The sequence below is a fragment of the Bubalus kerabau genome, chromosome 22 (assembly GCF_029407905.1).
Source record: "Bubalus kerabau isolate K-KA32 ecotype Philippines breed swamp buffalo chromosome 22, PCC_UOA_SB_1v2, whole genome shotgun sequence".
Taxonomy (NCBI): domain Eukaryota; kingdom Metazoa; phylum Chordata; class Mammalia; order Artiodactyla; family Bovidae; genus Bubalus; species Bubalus kerabau.
This window is the reverse complement of record NC_073645.1, coordinates 44456360-44477348: the sequence shown is the minus strand read 5'-3', so window position 1 is coordinate 44477348 and position 20989 is coordinate 44456360. Positions and strand designations below refer to the sequence as shown.

The window sequence follows — 20989 nt, the reverse complement described above, 5'->3', positions numbered from 1 at the left end:
TATTCTGGCCTGGAGAATTCCATGAACTGTATAGTCCATGGTGTCACAGAGAGTCAGATATGACTGAGCAACTTTCACTTTCACATCTTACTCAAAATGAATTAATCATTCATTTTCAGTTGAATTAGATGAATTAGATGAATTGAATAAGATGAATTGTCTTACTCAAAATGAATGAAAATAACTCAAAATGAATTAATCAAAATATAACAGCTAAAACTATAAAACTTTAGGAAAACAAAAGAAAATCCGTGACCTTGGATTTGGCAATGAATTCTTATATATGACACTGAAAGCACAAGCAACAAAAGAAAAAATAAGACAAATTGGACTTCACAAAAATTAAAAATTTTTTTGCATCAAAGGACATCAGGAAAATGAAACAAAACCGTATAGAATGGGAGGAAACTTTTGAAGTCACAGTCTAATATCCAGAATATACAAAAAAAAAAAAAAACAACTCTTAAACTCAACAACAAAAGTACAAATCCAGTTTAAAAATGGACAAAGGACTTAAAAAGCCATTTCTCTCAAAGATGAGAAGCAAATGGCCAACCAGAACACAAAAAGATGCTCGATATTATTTGTCACTAGGGAAACGTAAATCAAAAGCACAATGAGTTACCACTTCACATCCACTAGAATGGATATAATTAAGAGAGGAAAATAATAAGTATCGGCAAGGAAGTAGAGAAATGAGAACCCTCCTACATTGCTGGTGGGAATGTAAATGGCACAACAGCTGCATAAAACAGTTTAGTGATTCTTCAAAAGTTAAACACAGAATTACCATGTGACTCAGCATCTCCACTCCCAGGTATATATCCAAAAGAATTAAAACACTTATACATGAACTTATGCTTATACTTATACTCAACTTATACTCAAACACTTATACATGAACGTTGACAGCAATACTAACCACAAGAGCCAAAAAGTGTAAACAACCCATGTCCATCAACATGTATAATACACACAATGGAACATTATCCAGATACAGAAAGGAATGAGCTATCAATACTTTCAGTCAAATTCCAAGATATTTTATAAAAACTGATGAGGTGATTTTATTCTGTAAGTTGAAATGCAAAGATCTAGAAAAGCTAAATCTATTTTCAAAGAACAGACTTATACTACTTGATTTCAAGACTAACCATAGAGCTACAGCAATGAAGATAGTGTAGGATTGGTGAAAAGATAACAATAAATACAGGGAACAGAATAGCATCCAGAAACAGACTCATATATATACTGTCAACAGATTTTCAACAGATGTCAATGCAATTCCAAACATCTTCAATAAATGATGTTGGAACAATTAGTGAATCATGTCAAAAAAAATTAACCTGAAATGGATTGGAAACCTAATATACAATTAAAATTCTAATACGTTTATATATACACATATATAAAATATATACCGATATATATTTTATGAATATATGGGATTCCCAGGTGGCTCAGTGGTAAGGAATCCACCTGTCAATGCAGGAGATTCAGGAGATGTGGGTTGGATCCCTGAGTTGGGCAGATCCCCTGGAGGAGGAAACGGCAACCCACTCCAGTATCCTTGCCAGGAAAATCCCAAGGACATGAGGGCTACAGTCTGTGGGGTCACACAGACTCGGACATGATTGAGAGTGCACACACATACATGAATATATACATATATGAATGAAAGTCTTCATGACCTTAGGGTTAGATAAAGATTTCTTAGGTAAGACACGAAGAGCCTAAACCATAGACATGGTTAATATAATGGACTTAATAAAAATTAAAAACTGCTCTTTGAAAGACACCAGTTAAGAAGTCAAATGATGAGCTGCAGAACATGAGAAAATATTCAGTACACATGTATCTATCACATAACACATATCCAAAAATAGGCAAGGAACTATTACAATAAGACAAACAAAAAAACTGGAAAATAGGCAAAAAAAAAAATCTGAACAGACAAGTCAACAAAGAAGATATAATGGTTTTTTAAAAATAATAAAAAGAAAAAAGACATACAAATAATAAATAAGCATATAAAGATGCTCATCATCATTAGTCAAGAAGATGTTACAAATAAAACCTGTGAGATACCACTGCACACCTACTAAAATGGCTAAAACAAAAACAAAGAAAACCCTGGCAATACCTAATGCTGTCAAGAATGTGAAGCAAATGAACACGTTCTCTCATATTACTGAAGGGAATGCAAAATGGCAAATCAACTTGGGAAGACACTTTGGCAGTTTCTTAGAAAGTTATACTACCCTTAACAATACAACCCAGTAATCCCACTCCTAGGTATTTATCCAAGTGAATTGCAATCTTACGTTTACACAAAGTGAAGTGAAAGTGAAAGTCACTCAGTCATGTCCAACTCTTTGAGACCCCAAGGACTATACAGTTCATGGGATTCTCCAGGCCAGAATACTGGAGTGCTTAGCCTTTTCCTTCTCCAGGGGATCTTCCCGACCCAGGGATGGAACCCAGATCTCCTAAATTGCAGGCAGATTCTTTACCAGCTGAGCCACAAGGGAAGCCCATGTATATGAAAATGTTTAAAACGACATTATTCATAATTGGCAAAAAGCAGAAACAATCCAAATGTTCTTTAACGGGTAAATGAAGAAACTGTGTTACATCCAATACAGTGGAATACTACCTAGCAAAATAAAGAAACAAAGTAGAGATATATACAACGTGTGTAAATGCCAGATGCATTTTGCTAAGTGAGAGAAGTCAGACCAAAAGGCTACAGGGACAGAGAACAGATCAGTGAGAGTGGCTGACTTCAAAGGGTAATTTATGGAGTGACGAAACTGTTCTGATCATGATTGTGATAGGATACACAACCATACATTTATCAAAAATAGTAGGCTCACATACCACACAGAGTGAGCTATACTGCATTTGAAGGAAAAAAAAAACCTACAGTGATATAAAGCAGACAACAGTTGCTAGGGCTTGTGATAGGCCTGACTACAAAAGAACACTAGAGAAAAAATTTTTTGGCAACACAGATGTTGCATATCTAGACTGTGGTACAGCTTAAACAATTACATGCATCCATCAAAACTTATAGAACTGTACACTAAAAGGAGTAAAATTCACTGTATGTAAAATTATACCTCAATAATGGTGATATGTTTTTGAAACATATACACTCACCCAGAATGGCTAAAATTAAAACAGACTGACACCACCAAATATTGTCAAAGGTGTGGTGCATCCAGAATTTATGTATTGCTGATGAGAATGTAAAATGGTACAAGCACTGTAGGAAAAGTTCTGGCAATAAAACCAAACATACACCTAACCCAGCCATTCTATTCCTAAGTATTACTCAAGAGAAATGAAAGTATATTCATGCAAAGAGTAATTCATAAATATTCATAGCTGCTTTATTCATAATAGCTCCAAACCAGAAACAACACAAATGTCAGTATTCACAAAAGGTGATTTTGAAAATATAGTATATTTATAGTATGGAATAGCACTCTACAATATAAAGGAACTCATAATGCATGTAACAATATGGTCAAAACTCATCAATTGTTAACTTTCCAAGTTTAGTGTATGTGATTTAACTCCAAAAATTTTTTTAAATCCAGAACAAAAAATTCACTGATAAATGTGACAAATAATTTTTTTTAAAATATTGATAGTAAGTCAAAACCAGTAAAAAATACTTGCACCTTACATGACAAAAGGTTAATCTCCCTAAAATTTAGCTTGCAAAAAATGTCAAGGGAAATATATCAAAACTTCAATAGAAAAATCAATTAAGACATGAACAGATATTCCACAAGGAAAAACATAAAAATGACCCTTAAATATATGAAGAGATGCTCAACTTCACTCATATAACAAAATCCCAAAATAACATACAGAGATATAGCCATTGCTACTGACATCACAAAAAAGGCAACAGACTTCATGTGCCTCCTTGTAGAATTTATACCATCTATCATTTATGGGGGAAAAAAGTGTAAAAAATATCCGAATCAAGATCTAACTACCAATTTATAGGAAACAGAGAAGACAGAGAAAAGAACATGTTCAACTATATCAGAGATTCAAATAGAAAAAATTCAAACTCTTGAAGTTTCTCAGGACAAACAACATGGTTTCTTCAGAAATAAATTAGAAAGGAGCAGCAGCAAAGAAACTGGAGGAAGAACCTATAGATTAAAAGACCTGAAAAGATGTAATCACAACATGTGGACCTTATTTAAATCTTGTTAATAACAACAACACTGGTTTATCTAAGGAAACTGGATATTTGAATACTGCCTCAAGATATTAAGGAAATAGCTAATTTTTTTTCCAGTGCAATGACATTATGGTTATATTACTAAGAAAATGGATCCTTATAATCTAGAGATATTTATTTACACAAAGTGTTACCTGAATAATCTGGAAGGAGGGATGGATGAAGGAGGGATGGCCCAGGTTGAAATCTGTAGGGGCTCAATGCTGGGTACTGTTGTTATACCATTCTGTCTACTTCTGTGGATATTCACAGCTCTTCATTACAAAAAGAAAAGTTCCCCCCAAAATCTATACTGCACAGAGATACCATTTCTCATCTATGAGACTGGCAAAAATTCAAAAGTTTGACAATATGCTATAACAGTAAGGCTGTGAGAAAATAGGAACTCTCTTAAATTGCTGGTGGGAATGCAGAATGGTACAGCCCTGCCGAGGTGAATTTGACATCATTTAACAAAATCAAATGTGCATTTCTCCTATGACTGACAATCCTACTTGCTATTGTAATTCTCAAACTCTTTTATTTAAATGATAGTATTTCATGTACTTCAACAATAGGACAATGCAAACATATTGATTCTATGATTATATTTAAAATAAAGCAATTTTTATTTGTTATTAGGAATCTGGATTTTCAGAGTAAAAGAAAAAATATACAAATGCAACACAAAAGGAAAAATTCGACACAATGCATCTGAAATAGTATGATGGAAAGCTATGACAAACCTCAGGTCAGTTCAGTTCAGTCCCTCAGTCATGTCCAACTCTTTGTGACCCCATGGACTGCAGCACGTCACACCTCCCTGTCCATCACCAACTCCCAGAGTTTACTCAAACTCATGTCCGTTGAGTCAGTGATGCCATTCAACCATCTCATCCTCTGTCATCCCCTTCTCCTCCCGCCTTCAATCTTTCCCAGCATCAGGGTCTTTTCAAATAAGTCAGTTCTTCGCATGAGGTGGCCAAAGTATTGGACTTTCAGCTTCAGCATCAGTCCTTCCAACGAATATTCAGGACTGATTTCCTTTAGGATGGACTGGTTGCATCTCCGTGCAGTCCAAGGGACCCTCAAGAGTCTTCTCCAATACCACAGTTCAAAATCATCAATTCTTCAGCGCTCAGCTTTCTTTATGGTCCAACTCTCACATCCATATATGACTACTGGAAAAACCATAGCTTTGGCCAGACAGACCTCTGTTGGCAAACTAATGTCCCTGCTTTTGAATACGCTGTCTAGGTTGGTCATAAATTTTCTTTCAAGGAGCAAGTGTCTTGTAATTTCATGGCTGCAGTCACCATCTGCAGTGATTCTGGAGCCCCCAAAAATAAAGTCTGACACTGTTTTTACTCTTTCCCCATCTATTTGCCATGAAGTGATGGGACCAGATGCCATCATCTTCGTTTTCTGAATGTTGAGCTTTAAGCCAGCTTTTTCACTCTCCTCTTTCACTTTTATCAAAAGGCTCTTCAGTTCTTCTTCACTTTCTGCCATAAGGGTAGTGTCATCTACATATCTGAGGTTATTGATATTTCTACCAGCAATCTTGATTCCAGCTTGTGCTTCATCCAGCTGGGCATTTCACATGATGTACTCTGCATATAAGTTAAATACGCAGGGTGACAATATACAGCCTTGACGTACTCTTTCCCCATTTGGAACTAGTCTGTTGTTCCATATCCAGTTCTAACTGTTGCTTCCTCACCTGTATACAGGTTTCTCAAGAGGCAGGTCAGGTGGTCTGGTATTCCCATCTCTTTCAGAATTTTTCAGTTTTTAGTGATCCACACAGTCAAAGGCTTTGGCATAGTCAATAAAGCAGAAATAGACGTTTTTCTGGAACTTTCTTGCTTTTTTTATGATCCAGCAGATGTTGGTAATTTGATCTCTGGTTCCTCTGCCTTTTCTAAATCCAGCTTGAACATCTGGAAGTTCACAGTCCACGTACTACTGAAACCTGGCTTGGAGAATTTTGAGCATTACTTTACTCTTGAGAAGCCTACATGCAGGTCAGGAAGCAACGGTTAGAACTGGACATGGAACAGCAGACTGCTTTCTAAGAGGGAAAGGAGTACATCAAGGCTGTATATTGTCACCCTGCTTATTTAACTTATATGCAGAGTACATCATGAGAAACACTGGACTGGAAGAAGCACAAGCTGGAATCAAGATTGCCGGGAGAAATATCAATAACCTCAGATATGCAGATGATACCACCCTTATGGCAGAAAGTGAAGAGGAACTAAAAAGCCTCTTGATGAGAATGAAAGAGGACAGTGAAAAAAGTTGGCTTAAAACTCAAACATTCAGAAAACGAAGATGATGGCATCTGGTCCCATCACTTCATGGCAAATAGAGGGGGAAACAGTGGAAACAGTGTCAGACTTTATTTTTTGGGGCTCCAAAATCGTTGCAGATTGTGACTGCAGCCATGAAATTAAAAGACGCTTACTCCTTGGAAGGAAAGTTATGACCAACCTAGATAGCATATTAAAAAGCAGAGACATTACTTTGCCAACAAAGGTCCGTCTAGTCAAGGCTATGGTTCTTCCAGTGGTCATGTATGGATGTGAGAGTTGGACTGTGAAGAAAGCTGAGCGCCAAAGAATTGATGCTTTTGAACTGTGGTATTGGAGAAGATTCTTGAGAGTCCCTTGGACTGTAAGGAGATCCAACCAGTTCATCCTAAAGGAGATCAGTACTGGGTGTTCTTTGGAAGGAATGATGCTAAAGCTGAAACTCCAATACTCTGGCCACCTCATTCGAAGAGTTGACTCATTGGAAAAGACCCTGATGCTGGGAGGGATTGGGGGCAGGAGGAAAAGGGGACAACAGAGGATGAGATGGCTGGATGGCATCACTGACTCGATGGACACGAGTTTGAGTAAACTCTGGCAGTTGGTGATGGACAGGGAGGCCTGGCATGCTGTGATTCATGGGTTCCCAAAGAGTCAGACATGACTGAGCGACTAAACTGAACTGAACTTACTGGTGTGTGAGATGAGTGCAACTGTGCGGTAGTTTGAGCATTCTTTGGCACTGCCTTTCTTTGGGACTGGAATGAAAACTGACCTTTTCCAGTCCTGTGGCCAATGCTGAGTTTTCCAAATTTGCTGGCATATTAGGTGCAGCACTTTCACAGCATCACCTTTTAGGATTTGAAATAGCTCAACTGGAATTCCATCACCTCCACTAGCTTTGTTCTTAGTGACGCTTCCTAAGGCCCACTTGACTTCACATTCCAGGATGTCTGGCTCTAGGTGAGTGATCACATCATCGTGATGATCTGGGTTGTGAAGATCTCTTTTGTATAACTCTTCTATGTAGTCTTGCCACCTCTTCTTCGTATCTTCTGCTTCTGTTAGGTCCATACCATTTCTGTCCTTTATTGTGCCCATCTTTGCATGAAATGTTCCCTTGGTATCTCTAATTTTCTTGAAGAGATCTCTATTCTTTTCCATTCTATTGTTTTCCTCTATTTCTTTGCACTGATCACTGAGGAAGGCTTTCTTATCTCTCCTCGCTAGTCTCTGGAACTCTGCATTCAAATGGGTGTATCTTTCCTTTTCTCCTTTGCTTTTGCTTCTCTTTTCACAGTATTTGTAAGGCCTCCTCAGACAGCCATTTTGCCTTTTTGCATTTCTTTTTCTTGGGGCAGTCTTGATACCTGTCTCCTGTACAATGTCATGAACCTCCATCCATCATTCTTCGGCACTCTATGAGATCTAGACCCTTGAATCTATTTGTCACTTCCACTGTATAATTGTAAGGGATTTGATTTAGGTCATACCTGAAGGGTCTAGTGGTTTTCCCTATTTTCTTCAATTTAAGTCTGAATTTGCCCATAAGGAGTTCATGATCTGAGCCACAGTCAGCTCCCGGTCTTGTTTTTGCTGACTATATATAGCTTCTCCATATTTGGCTACAAAGAATATAATCAATCTGATTTTGGTATTGACCCTCTGGTGATGTCCATGTGTAGAGTCTTCTCTGGTGTTGTTGGAAGAGGGTGTTTGCTATGACCAGTGCATTCTCTTCGCAAAACTCTATTAGTCTTTGTCCTGCTTCATTCTGTATTTCAAGGCCAAATTTGCCTATTACTCCAGGTGTTATCTTGACTTCCTACTTTTGCATTTCAGTCCCCTATAACGAAAAGGACACCTTTTGGGGGGTGTTAGTTCTAGAAGGTCTTGGAGGTCTTCACAGAACTGTTCAACTTCAGCTTCTTCAGCGTTACTGGTCAGGGCATAGACTTGGATTACCATAATATTGAACAGTTTGCCTTGGAAATGAACAGAGATCATTCTGTCGTTTTTGACATTGCATCCAAATACTACATTTTGGACTCTTTTGTTGACCATGATGGCTACTCCATTTCTTCTAAGGGATTCTTGCCCACAGTAGTAGATCAGATATAATGGTCACCTGAGTTAAATTCAACCATTCCAGTCCATTTTAGTTTGCTGATTCCTAAAATGATTCCCGCCCATCAGAACAAGACCCAGTTTCCCCCTCGGTCATTCTCTCCCATCAGGAAGCTTCCATAAGCCTCTTATCCTTCTCCATCAGAGGGCAGACAGACTGAAAACCACAATCATAGAATATTAACCAATCTGATCATATGGACCACAGCCTTGTCTAACTCAATGATTAACTATGAGCCATGCTGTGAAGGGCCACCCAAGACAGACGGGTCATGGTGCAGAGTTCTGATAAAATGTGATCCACTGGAGTAGGGAATGGCAAACCACTTCAGTATTCTTGTCTTGAGAACCCCATGAACAGCATGAAAAGGCAAAAAGATAGGACACTGAAAAATGAACTCCCCAGGTCGGTAGGTGCCCATTATGCTACTGGAGATCAGTGGAGAAATAACCCCAGAAAGAATGAAGAGACAGAGCCAAAGCAAAAACAACACCCAGTTATGGATGTGACTGGTGATAGAAGCAAAGTCCGATGCTGTAAAGAGCAATACTGTGTAGGAACCTGGAATGTTAGGTTCATGGGTCAAGGCAAATTGGAAGTGGTCAAAGAGGAGACGGCAAGAGTGAACATTGACATTTTAGGAATCAGCAAACTAAAATGGACTGGTGTGACAAACCTAGACAGCATATTAAAAAGCAGAAACATCACTTTGCTGAGAAAGGTCTGTATAGTCAAAGCTATGGTTTTTCCAGTAGTCATGTATGGACGTGAGAGTTGGACCATAAAGAAAGCGGACCACTGAAGAATTGATGATTTTGAACTGTGGTATTGGAGAAGACTCTTGAGAGTCCCTTGGACTGCAAGGAGATCCAACCAGTTCATCCTAAAGGAAATCAACCCTAAATATTCACCAGAAGGACTAATGCTGAATCTGAAGCTCCAATACTTTGGCCACCTGATGCAAAGAGCTGACTCAGTGTAAAAGATGCCAATGCTGGGGAAGATTGAAGACAAAAGGAGAAGGGGATGGCAGAGGATGAGATGGTTGGAAAGCATTACTGACCCCATGGACATGAATTTGAGCAAACTTCGGGAGATAGTGGAGGCATCTCACACTTAACAAACTGGGTGCAGATATACCCCCTTGGCAATCTGTTCCCCTCTGTCCTTCCCATCTCAGTAAACAGTCACTCACTTCTTCCAGCTGTTCAGGCAAAATCTGGAGTCACACTGGATCAAGACCTCTCTCGTTCCATGTCCAATCCATAAGCAAATCCTATTTGCTCCATCTTTTAAATACATCCAGAATCCCACCACTTCTCACCAGATGCATTGCTGCCATTGTGGCCCAAGCTACCATTACCTCTCAGCTGGATTACTCCAAGGGCTCCCCTCCCGCTTCACTCCATTCTCCATAAAGCTGTCAGTGATCTCATTAAAACACATAGTCAAGTGTTTATTCAATATCTGCAAGTAAACATTCATTTGATTTAATCCTTATAACAACAATTTTACAGATGAGAAAACCAAAGAATAGAAGATTTTTTGTTTAACTTTTTATTTTGTATTGGGGTATAGCTGACTAACAATATGACAGTTTCAGGTGATCAGCAAAGGATCTCAGCCATGCATATAGATGTATTCATTCTCCCCCAAACTCATACAGGTTGCCAAGTAACACTGAGCAGAGTTCCATGAGTCTCTTAGTTCCATGAGTCTCTTAGTTCCATGACCAGGGATTGAACCCAGGTCCCCTACAGTGGAAGTGTGGAGTCCTAACCACTGGACCTCCAGGGAATTCCTTTCTCTAAGATCTCTTTCAAAGCACAGAAGGTTTTAAAAATAACTTCTCCCAGGTCATATGATTAAGAAGTAGCAGAGCCAGGATCCAAACCAGGGGAATCTGGCTCTAAAGCCCATGCTCTTCAATACTTTATAATGTCACTCTGCTCAAAAAAACTCTGCAACTTCAGCTGCTTATTAGAATTACCTGATGCCTAGACTAGGGCATCCAGACCAACTAAATCAGAAACTCTGGAGATGGGATCTAAGCATCGATACATTTTTATAGCTTCCACAATAATTCCCATGTTCGGCCAGGGTTAAGAATCATTGTTTTAACTCAATCCCATCACATTCAAAGTAAAAACCAAAGCTCTTACAAAGATACATAGGCTTCACCTACCCCACTCAACCTGTCCCAAAAGCCCTTGATTAGCTACACATCTGGCCACTGGATGTCTGCTACACTAGACAAGCTCCCCACTCAGAGCCTTTTCACTCAAATATCACTCTCTCAGTGAAGCCTTCTTGACATCCTATTGAAAACTGAAAATGCTCCAAATTGTCCTGCCCCTTCCCATCTCCCTTCCCTGCTTCATTCTTCTTCTTAGTATTTAATGCTAACAAACAATATCATTTACTTATTTATCTATTTCTTGTCTGTTTCCCGACACTGTAAAGTAGGCTTCATGACAGCAACATTTTTTTTTTCCTATTTACTATTGTTTCTCCAGTGCTTAAAACAGTGGCTGGAATATGGAAGGGACTAAGTAACAATTTGCTGAATGAAATATTAAGGAATCCATAATTATTGCATCAAATATTAACATTTAAGTTTCCAGACAGAAAGCTCCTTTTTCCTCATCTGATGAGAAACTGTTTAGATTTAACTGATTTGCTTAGATGATGGAACAGATAAAATTGTATTAAAACCACCACAAAGTCTATCCTTCAGATTTACTTGTGCTCTTAGGAGTGGTTAGAGCATACAAACACTCATAAATTGACACACACAGTTAAAAACACTTCATTAGTCAGGAACCATGAAGTGAGTAAAAAATAAAAATAAAACAAAAATCAGAAAGAAAGAAAAGAAAAATTAAATTCTGCATAGTGAGACTTCATGAGGCCCACAGGACTTCAGTACTGTTTGCTGATTAGAAGTTGAGTGGAAGTACTCTTGTCCCAAAATTGTTGACAAACACAAAGCCAAAGATATACAGAGATCAAGGATCAAACATTCGCGAAGTCTGGCACCAACACCCGCGCGCTCCTCCCTGCCCCACACACACAACTCAGGGCTGTGGTACCCTAACTGATGCCTTACCATCATTCCACTCTATACAATCAGCTGACAGAAGACAGGGGAAAAAATGAAAAGTATTTCAGTGTTCAGGAAGAACACAGGGAATTGAAGATGCTGTCTACCCACAAACTGCAGAAGGGGGCCCCAAGAGAATCATTCACCAAGATCAGAACTGCCCACGAGGAGAAGACAGCGTCACCCCATTCTCCAGTTGGATGTCGGCTTATGAGGGAGACTGAGTGACTGTCCCGGGGCCTACGTGAGCAGGGGGACAAGGAGAATTGTTGAGAAATGGCAGGCAGCGCACAGAAAGGGAGCAGACTTAAGCAGCCTGCATGCTGACATCTGACATCAAGAGGAAATAAGCTTCCAGTGAGTTAAGTGAAAATTACGGAAGGTAGCTTGACTTGAGCTGTCTTTCTGTTATCAAAAAATCTGGATGGCAGAGCGAAACCCACCTCATCCCCAAACACTCATATGGTCAGCAGGCAGACTGAGAGGACAGGAACAAGGAGGACGGAGTGTAGGTTGGTAAAGGTCTACCCACAGCAAATGTCATATCCAAGGACTGTGCAGTGGGGAGTTTCCCTGCAAGATCTCACCAAAATTTCCAGTTTGGAAGCCTACCAGTCAACATTAACAGCCTGCCATTGTTAATCAAGAGAGAACTTTATTAAGATGGTGAGAAATAGCTGCCTTTTCCCATTTTTCTTCTAACTAGTCCCTGTCCAAATAGACCGACAAAGAGGGAAAAGAGGTATCCAGGGAGCATGTAACAACCCCTCCCCACTGCAAGTGCTTCGGGGATGATGTGGCCAGATACTGGGGTAAAGAAGAAGGGCTTTCATAGACTGAAGGTCTAAACTGAAGTAGTTTAGACTGGAGCTTTTAAAAGCTGTAAATGATAGAAAGACTACCACTTGCCCATGGAGTCATGAGGTAGCAAGAGGGAAGATCCAACAAAGCATGGTTGAAAGCAGCCGATGCTGAAAAATATAATCGTCTTAAGTCTGGTTCTCACCAAGCTCAGACTGCTCAATGACCTGAGGACACATGGAACAGCATCACTGCCCTCACTAATGAGAGCAACACCTGATGTGGAAATTCCCAAGGGGGATTTACTGTACCCGGTAAGACACTACATTAGAAGTCCTCTGAAGAGTGCTTCCAATTCTAAGCGTCTGTGACTCTCCTTTCTTCAAAAAGAGGTTAAACTTCTTGAATCCAGAATCCAGATTTCAATAGTTAAACTATTAAAGGCGAGGTTGTCCAACAGAGTAAAACCGCAACTTTTTGAACAATAAAACTCTCAGATTGATAAGTCTGATAAGAGTTTCATGAAGGAAAAAATATTTGACTTCAATATTTTTAAAACTCTCATGACTTAAATAGATTTGTGTTAAAAAAAATCCTAAATGACTTTGATTTTCTTTTATATTCAACAGAAATTCCAGTTCAAAGAATGTTTACAATATAAAATCCTCAAAATACCATCTTCCTGAATCAAAGCAACTCAGCTAATCAAAGGCTTACCAAAATAAACAGCAAACACATGTTTGCTTAAATATCTTCTAGGAATTACAAACTCACATGTTCTTTATCATACAGCAGCTACTAGGAAAAGAAATCACTCAGAGTTCAAATGGTTTGATGTCACTCATTAAGCACAACAAAGTCCTATGGCTACAGCAAATACCAACAATTTTTATTTTTATATTTGAAAAATCCTACACTTTTATATTTCTAAAAATAATTAAGCATTACAGACAAGTGTCTAAGGCCACAGAAAGTTTCTACTCTAAGAACTCTTTCCTGATACCAGTCAATAAAAGTTCCAAATGCTATGGACTTACAAATGCTCAAAAGAAATAAAGCTAAATTTTAATATTTATCTTCTACCAAAGCCATTTAATTGTATTACTGTAGATCTAAATGTGAGGCGAATCATTTTGAAATTTAAAATCAAATTTTAATATTATCAAAAGTAAAATGCTCAAGCACGTAAAAAAGCAATATTTGTATATTACCTTAGTTCACAGCTTTGGCAGTTACTGCCACAGAACTTGGAATTTTCTAATAAAGGCAGAATGTAACTACTGTCACATCTGACTAATTACTACATTTTGTTCAGAAAACTATTTATCTCCCTCATTCTTAAATGACAGTTATTTAAACAAGAATAATTATTTAACATCAAGCAGTGCATCAATGTGAAAGCCCAAGTTAAATTACACTAATAAATTATTTCACAGATTTTATTCTGGATTGCAAATTGTCATCAGCAGAACTCACTGTGGGTTTGGCAGTAGGGCTGTAAAAACTTTCAGGCTCAAATAAAAGTCTTATTTTTTTAAGGTGCATTAAATGTTTTTTGAGAAAATGCCCTATAAAAAGATAAAATGTTTCCACCTTTACCAAGTACTTTTCAAGGAGTCTTTAATATCACATCCTATATATTAACAACCAACCTGTGAGTACTGCCCACAGTGACTTTTTAAAGAAAATAACTCAATGGTATTCTTAATGTCCTTAAACAATTCTAAAAAGGTCCTTCCGGCTTATGAACTCATGGCAGTTTCCTAACAATTGTTTACTTATCCTGTTTCACTGTCTCTCCTAATCTATGACAAACTCAAATTTACACACCAGTTCTTTCCTATTTTGCTATGTTGCTAAAACTTAGGAGAGGGGGGATACAAACCTGCTACTTCCCGCCTTTACCCAAAGCAACAATAAAAATACTAGTTAACAAGATAAAGTGAGGTAGAAAGCAGTTTCATACAAATCACATCTTCTCAATGTCACAAAAGTTATCCTCTGCTTACCACAAAGTCATGGCCATATCCTTTGATATGGGTATACTCTTCAAGAGAACCCTTTCAGTGGATACACTGTAGGGTTTACAGCTCTACAAAATTGACTATTAACTCAAATTCTGCTAAGCTTATTCTTGCTTAAATCTACAAATATTCTAACATGTCATTTCCCCTGGGGAGATATGACCAAATTAAGGAATATTTTAAACAAACTCTTTGGGGAAATATTTTTTGCCACAAACATGTTAATATGAAAATTTGAGTATGAAAAAATAGGCTTTTTATTCAGAAAGAATCTTACTATTTTTTTAAATAACAATTCTTCAAAGTCTTATGTGAAGAAAAAGTTTTACAAAATTACTTTTTCAAATTCTTGTCTGAATCCTATAAAGGGTACCCAAATTTTACTAAGAAGTATTTCAACGGCTTTAAATAACCCAGAAAGTTTGGAAGCCGAGTGCCCGGGGGAAATAAAGCTGACTGATCAGTAGTTCTAGGATAAAAGACAAAGGTATAAACCGCATACTGCGCTATTGGTTCCAGTCATTAAGCACACAGGAAATAAGATTTTTTCTAGTTGAAAAACTAATTCACAAACGGCAATGGCTTCGTTAAAGCAAAGAAAATCGTAACAAAACTGACAACGATCAACCGTAAAGTAAGTAAAAGAGCATTTTAAGACTGGACGGTGAAATAGGAGGGGGGAAAATGGCACAAATTGCCTGCCTATAACTTCCTCTTAGATCTGCCCCCAAACAAAAGCGATCTAGTTTAATTGCTGAGGTGCCCAGCGGGGTCAGATGCTCTGCCGTGGGGCACAACACAACTAGAATTTTACCAAACACCACTTTCATTATGACAACACTCTCCCCTCTGATGGTCTGTCCAGGACGGTCAATAGAAAGCATTCGAAAGAAACCACAAACCATTCAAGCAGGTCCCAAAGCGGTGCGACTGGCAGCTGCTGGCCTCTTAAGCTTTCAAGACCTGGGTTAGCCTCCTCCTTCCTACCTGCGTGACCCTGGACGAGTCCTTCCAACTTTTTCCGCCCTGTGGTCACTGCACCACGAAGGTGCGAGGGTAAAAAAGGCACGAATACTGCAGGATGCCGGCGGGGGGACACCGGGCGGAGTCGACTTCTGACTCGGCGAGTCCTAAAGCGAAAGCGCAGCAAAAAGAATAGAAAACCGTGCCCAAAGCAGCTGAGCACCCTCCGGGGGTGGGGGTGGGCACAGCCCCGAAAGTCACCCCCGCTCGACAGGCGTCGCCCGCCGAGAATCCGACAGCTGGCCGGCCAGGCCAACCGGGAGGCGAGGGCGCGACGGTACTTTTGAACCGAGCCACCGCAGAGCTCCTCGGCGACGGCCGCCCGGGGCGCTCCCTACACCCTCCTCGGCCGGACGCCGCCGAGGGCCGAGGTCAGGAAAACAATGAGGGCTCGGGAGCTGCGCGGGAAGAGAGACCCCCGCCGCCCCTGACCTCGCGCGCGCAGGTGAGCCCGGGCCCCCCGCGGCCTCGCCCAGGTGCAGCCGCGCTGGCCGGCCGACCGACCCCGCCTGAGGCGGCGCCTGGGGGGGCCGGGGATCCCGCGCCGCCGCCCGCCGCCGCCGCCCCGCACTCACCGGCCCCTCAAGCCTCCCAGCTTTCGCTTCGGTAGGCGCCGCGCTCCGGGAGCCCGGCCCCACTCACCCTTGCCCCGGCGCCGCTCCTCACACTCCTCACGCCGAACTTCACGGGCGGCCCTCGGCCCCCGGAGCACCCGCACCGCCACGGTCCTGGGAGGCGGGGTGTCCCACACGCACCCACTGCTGCCGGGAGCGGCGCCCACGACGGCCCGCCCGCGCACTGCGCACGCGTGCCCGCGCCGCCTCAGCCCCCCAGACGGCGGCCGAGATTCCGGAGCGGGCACTCCCAGCCGGCGGAAGGAGGACTACAAGTCCCAGCAGGCACCGCGCGGACCCCCGGAGGCGTGGCGGGCCGGGCTCTGGGCGTCTCCTGGGTTCCAAGGGGAGGGCCCCGCGCGGAGATCTGGGCCCTTGCGCTGCGTTGCATCCTGGGATCCGTAGTTTTAGAGGAACGCGGGGCTTGGCTCGCGAGTGGAGCTCAGGGTTCCCTTGTGTCACCGCCGAGAACTCCCAGGCACAGGATCTTTAAAAATAGGCTTCATTCGCGGCAGACAATTTTTTTGCAAGCAATCCCATAAATCAGTCCGGGAAATGTAAAATTCACAGGCTGCTGGGTGACCCGAGGGAAAAAATGCTTTACCAGCTCTTCATGCCAATTCTTTTTTCTCCTAACAATTTCTCTCTTCCTAGAACTAGCTCCGCCTCCTACTTAGTAGGACAGGAGGCTTAGGGAAACTTAAAGAATGATTAGTCAAAATTCAGTTAGTCGATATTCAATTAGTTGACGGGTTGGAACGTAGATGTCTTCTCATAAATATTTGTTCGTAAACCTACCATGCCATGCCAATCTCTTGAGAGGCATTAGGCAGACGCTTGAGGGTCGTCCTGCCCTCAGGGAGCCTGCGGTTAGTAGCTAGTCCTTAAACCGGTAGGATAAACACCCCTGTTTAGGAAATGGAGAAATCAAGCAAATTAAAGAGATAGATAGTGGGGACGAGTTTCTCAGCAGTTAGGCCTGTGCTTTAGAGCCCACGTGCTACTGAAGCCCTCAGGCTTTAGAGCCCTTGCTCCACCACAAGAGAAGTCACTGAAATGAGACGCCTGCACAGAGCAACTGGAGAGCAGTCCTGACTTGCCTCAGCTAGAGAAAAGCCCATCCAACAAGGAAGACCCAGCACAGCCAAAAATAAACAAGTAAAATTATATATTTAAAAAGAGAGCGATGGGGGAGACGGAGAGGTTCTTTGGACAGGAGGGTCAGGGAAAGCTCTCTGAGGAAGTGAATTTTGAGCTGAAACCTGAGGGGGAAAAAAAATCATTCAGACATGCAAAGACCTGGCAAAGGATTATATGCCACGGCTTTCGCAGCACATGGCACACATTAGGCTCTCAATAAATATTTGTTCCGTTTGTGTCCTTTTTCCTTTCCTTCTCCTTCCCAGCCTTAGATCACATCCTTCCCCCATCAAAATCTTTAGCAACACCTTTCAGAACATCCTTCCTTATGTGAAGAAGTCCAGGAGACAAATCAAGCTGCTGGGGCAAAAGGCACAAGGTACATGCGGACGAGCCTGGTGACACGAATGGAACCTTGATGACTTAACCCCTTCTTTATTTGTGGACTGGGTCAAAAGTCTCAGCACTTGGCCTGGCCTCCTGACTCAATTCTGTTTATGAGGCAGAGAACCAGATTTGGAGTTTGTCTTCCTTAGGATCCTTGAGGAAACTTAGGTATTATCTCATCTGAATCAGAGGTGGAGTTAAAAATAGCCCTAGACTTACCTGTGGACATTCCCCTGTGTGACCTTAGTGACACTCTACCCTTCTGATGCTCAGTGACCTCAACTGCTCACCTTCCAAAATGTTCTCAGAGTCCTCTAAGCTGATAGAGAGGAAAATGCTCTTTAGACTGCATGGAATGCTCCCGCCCTGGTTCTTTCAGGCTGCTTGTCTTCAGCATTTCCAAGATGACTGTTCTGTTATCTTTTGAGAAACCTTAGCTGGGTTGCCTTGCTGACACCTGTCTTCCCAGGGCCGCATTTCCTCATCTTTACAATGGTTGAAAGGATTTGGCCTCATCGTAGTTTATAAACTGGCCAGAGCTATTTCCTTTTGTCCACACAGTGGGTTTTATTTTTAACTGAATGGGTGGCTAACATTTAAAAATAGGGAGATTTTATCAGATGTCATTTGCCTGATCTCTCTGGGCATTTGAGCTTGTTGTCCCTGGCTAAAGGGTCTAGAAGGGTCTCCAGCTCCAGAATCCTAGAAGATTCTAGACTGGACATATTTAAACTTAAGAAAAATATTCCTTTGTTTATCTGAAATTCAAACATAACATCTTGTGTTTGATCTGAAAATCCTGGCTCAGAGATCAGACCACTAAAGCAGAGAGCTCTCACTCCCTCCAGATGGGACCCAGAGTGACTCTTTCTCCTGATGGTTATTCTCATTTGACATCATTGACTGAGTGGTTTTAAATTATTCCTTTGCTCTTTTGGGGTAACAAGCCCCAAAGGTGGTTTGATTCTGACAGTCACCTTTACAGACAATGAGGAAAAACAGAGAGGTGACTCAAATTGTCCAAAGACACACAACAAAGTAAGCTCGGGGCTACTCTGAGGCTGCAGTATAACCAGAACCTGTCAGCATCCTTCTGCGTGGAAGGCTCTGGATCAGCCAATAAACATGACCGTCCCCTCTCCCCTCCAGAAAAAAAAAAACAGAAAAAAGAAAAAACAAAACAAAAAAACACTCTCTGCTTTTCCTCCAATCTTTTTTTGGATGGAGAGGTTCATTACATAACAGTGCTTTCAGTGTCATTTTAAAAAAAAGTATGTGGAATATTCCCTTGTTGAAATTACAGTCTGGGAGCAAACCAAGAACATTCAGGACCCACAGACAGCGCTGAGGAATGCTGGAATATTCCATGGATACTTGTCATCTGAAGAAAAGGGAGAGGAGGAGTCTGGATTCAAGAATCTGCAGTTTACCTCTAAAACATCCTTGTCATCACCGTCATCCTGCCTTGCAGGTGTAAAGCACTTGTTTCCAGCAAAAATATTTATTGAGCCCCTCCTGTATGCTTACCTGCTGGGCTCTTGCTCCTCCATATAGACGTTAGCTCCTTTGACAATGCAAATTAAAACAGTGAAGAGAAGTCAGGAGAATAATGCAAAGTCACACAAAGAGACCAAGCACTTGACTTTTCCTCCTTTCACAGACACTTTGTAGCTCTTTCCCTGCTCTATTTTTTTTTCTGCTTTATTTTTTTTCTCCTTAGCAATGATCACATTCCCACACATTATATATTTTACTTATTTATCTTGTTTATTCTCCACGTGTCGCACTAGAATGTAACATTCACACCCACAGGGATTTTATCTGTTTTGTTTTAGTTTGTTTTTGGCCATGGAATGTGGCATGGGGGATCTTCATTTCCTGACCAGGGATCGAACCCTTGCCCCCCGCAGTGGAAGTACAGAGTCCTAACCACTGGACCACCAGGGGATCCTCAGTGCCTAGAGTAGAAATATCTGTTGAATGATGGATACCACCAGTTCTCTTCATGGACAGAGTCAGAATCAGAAGTTAATGTGAAGGAGCAACTCCAGAAGTAAACTTCTGTTTTTACTAAAAATCAGAACTGAGAGACACCAAAATGCAAATATGAATCACACATTCTCTGAATCCAGCATTTATCCTTTCTTATCCCCTTCAGAAACTGGCTAGCAGAGAGTGAAAGACAGTTCTTTCCTATTTTTTGGTGTGAAAATGAACCCCACACCCTGGGAGGGGAGTTGTGGGCATTGCTTTTGAGATCGAGGAGTCAGAAGACTGGCCCGCCCGTGTACCTTGTCTCAGCCATGCCGTAGGAAGGGTGATTCTCAGTCATCACCCTGGATGGAACAGGATGAGGTGACCTGCTCAAAATACAGATAAGGTGACTGATTCTCCTTCTGGAGTTAATTCTTGTGTCCTGGAGCTGGAATACAATCCTCCTTTAGGGAGGAGCTCTAAGGGACTGCCCATATGTCATACTTATTGAGGTTCAAGAACAGGATTTCCAAACAGGTCAGCAACCAACCTGAATTCCAGGCTCACAAAGGGAAGAAAATTGAGGGTTGGGGAGGATGACTGCCTCCCAGATGTTTGGAAAGCAGGACCACCTGCCCTGGCTGCACTTTCCTGCCTTAGGACAATCAGGCAACAAAGAAGGAACCTGGCATGGAGTATCGCCTGGTGCCACGGGAGCCCTAAGGGTGCCCAGCAAGCCCTGTGATCTCTGGGGTCTGGTGAGGCCCCAGCCCCATCAGACACCCCAGTTAGGTCATGCGTTAACTATCCTGACCACGTGTGGCAGGTCTGCAATTTGGATAAGCCCCAAAATTGCAGAGCACACAACACCTGCATCTCCCAAACATGTGGACTCTTGCTCCAATGGACATGAAAACTTGCAAAGGAAGATGTTCTGAAGCCAAAGTGCTTGTCCAGGGTCATACCTGAGTAGCTAATTGCTACACTGAAGTGGGGAACATTCTAGAAGGCTCTTTCCAGACAGCTGGGGGAGAATTTGGAAATGAGCCCCTCTTAGGCAGTGGAAATTCCTCCTCAGACCCTTGCCACTCACCTGTCTAAGGCTAGCTAAGCCCAGCTCAGGTCAGAGGCCAGTGGTTTCTCTCATCCATGTTGCCATCTGTCAGAAGAATGTTTCTGTTCAACAAGAACGAGTACCTCAAGCTTTCAGGAGGGCTGACACGTGCCGCCGTGC

At 41.5% G+C, this 20989-nt stretch overlaps 1 protein-coding gene across 7 annotated transcripts in view; it reads right to left on the bottom strand.

The window, feature by feature from the left end:
* Positions 1 to 16510, bottom strand: part of PLEKHA1 (pleckstrin homology domain containing A1) — a 54711-nt gene extending 38201 nt beyond the window's left edge. For 3 of the 7 annotated variants that reach the window (XM_055561014.1, XM_055561010.1, XM_055561016.1), the window contains exon 1: positions 16283 to 16509. The gene's annotated coding sequence lies outside the window, so the exon portion shown is untranslated. Of the gene's footprint in view, positions 1 to 15604; positions 15626 to 16215; positions 16236 to 16282 lie in introns of those variants that run through there. The other 4 variants (XM_055561013.1, XM_055561017.1, XM_055561011.1 and 1 more) reach the window with 3 other exon arrangements.
* Between the last annotated feature and the right edge of the window lie 4479 nt (positions 16511 to 20989).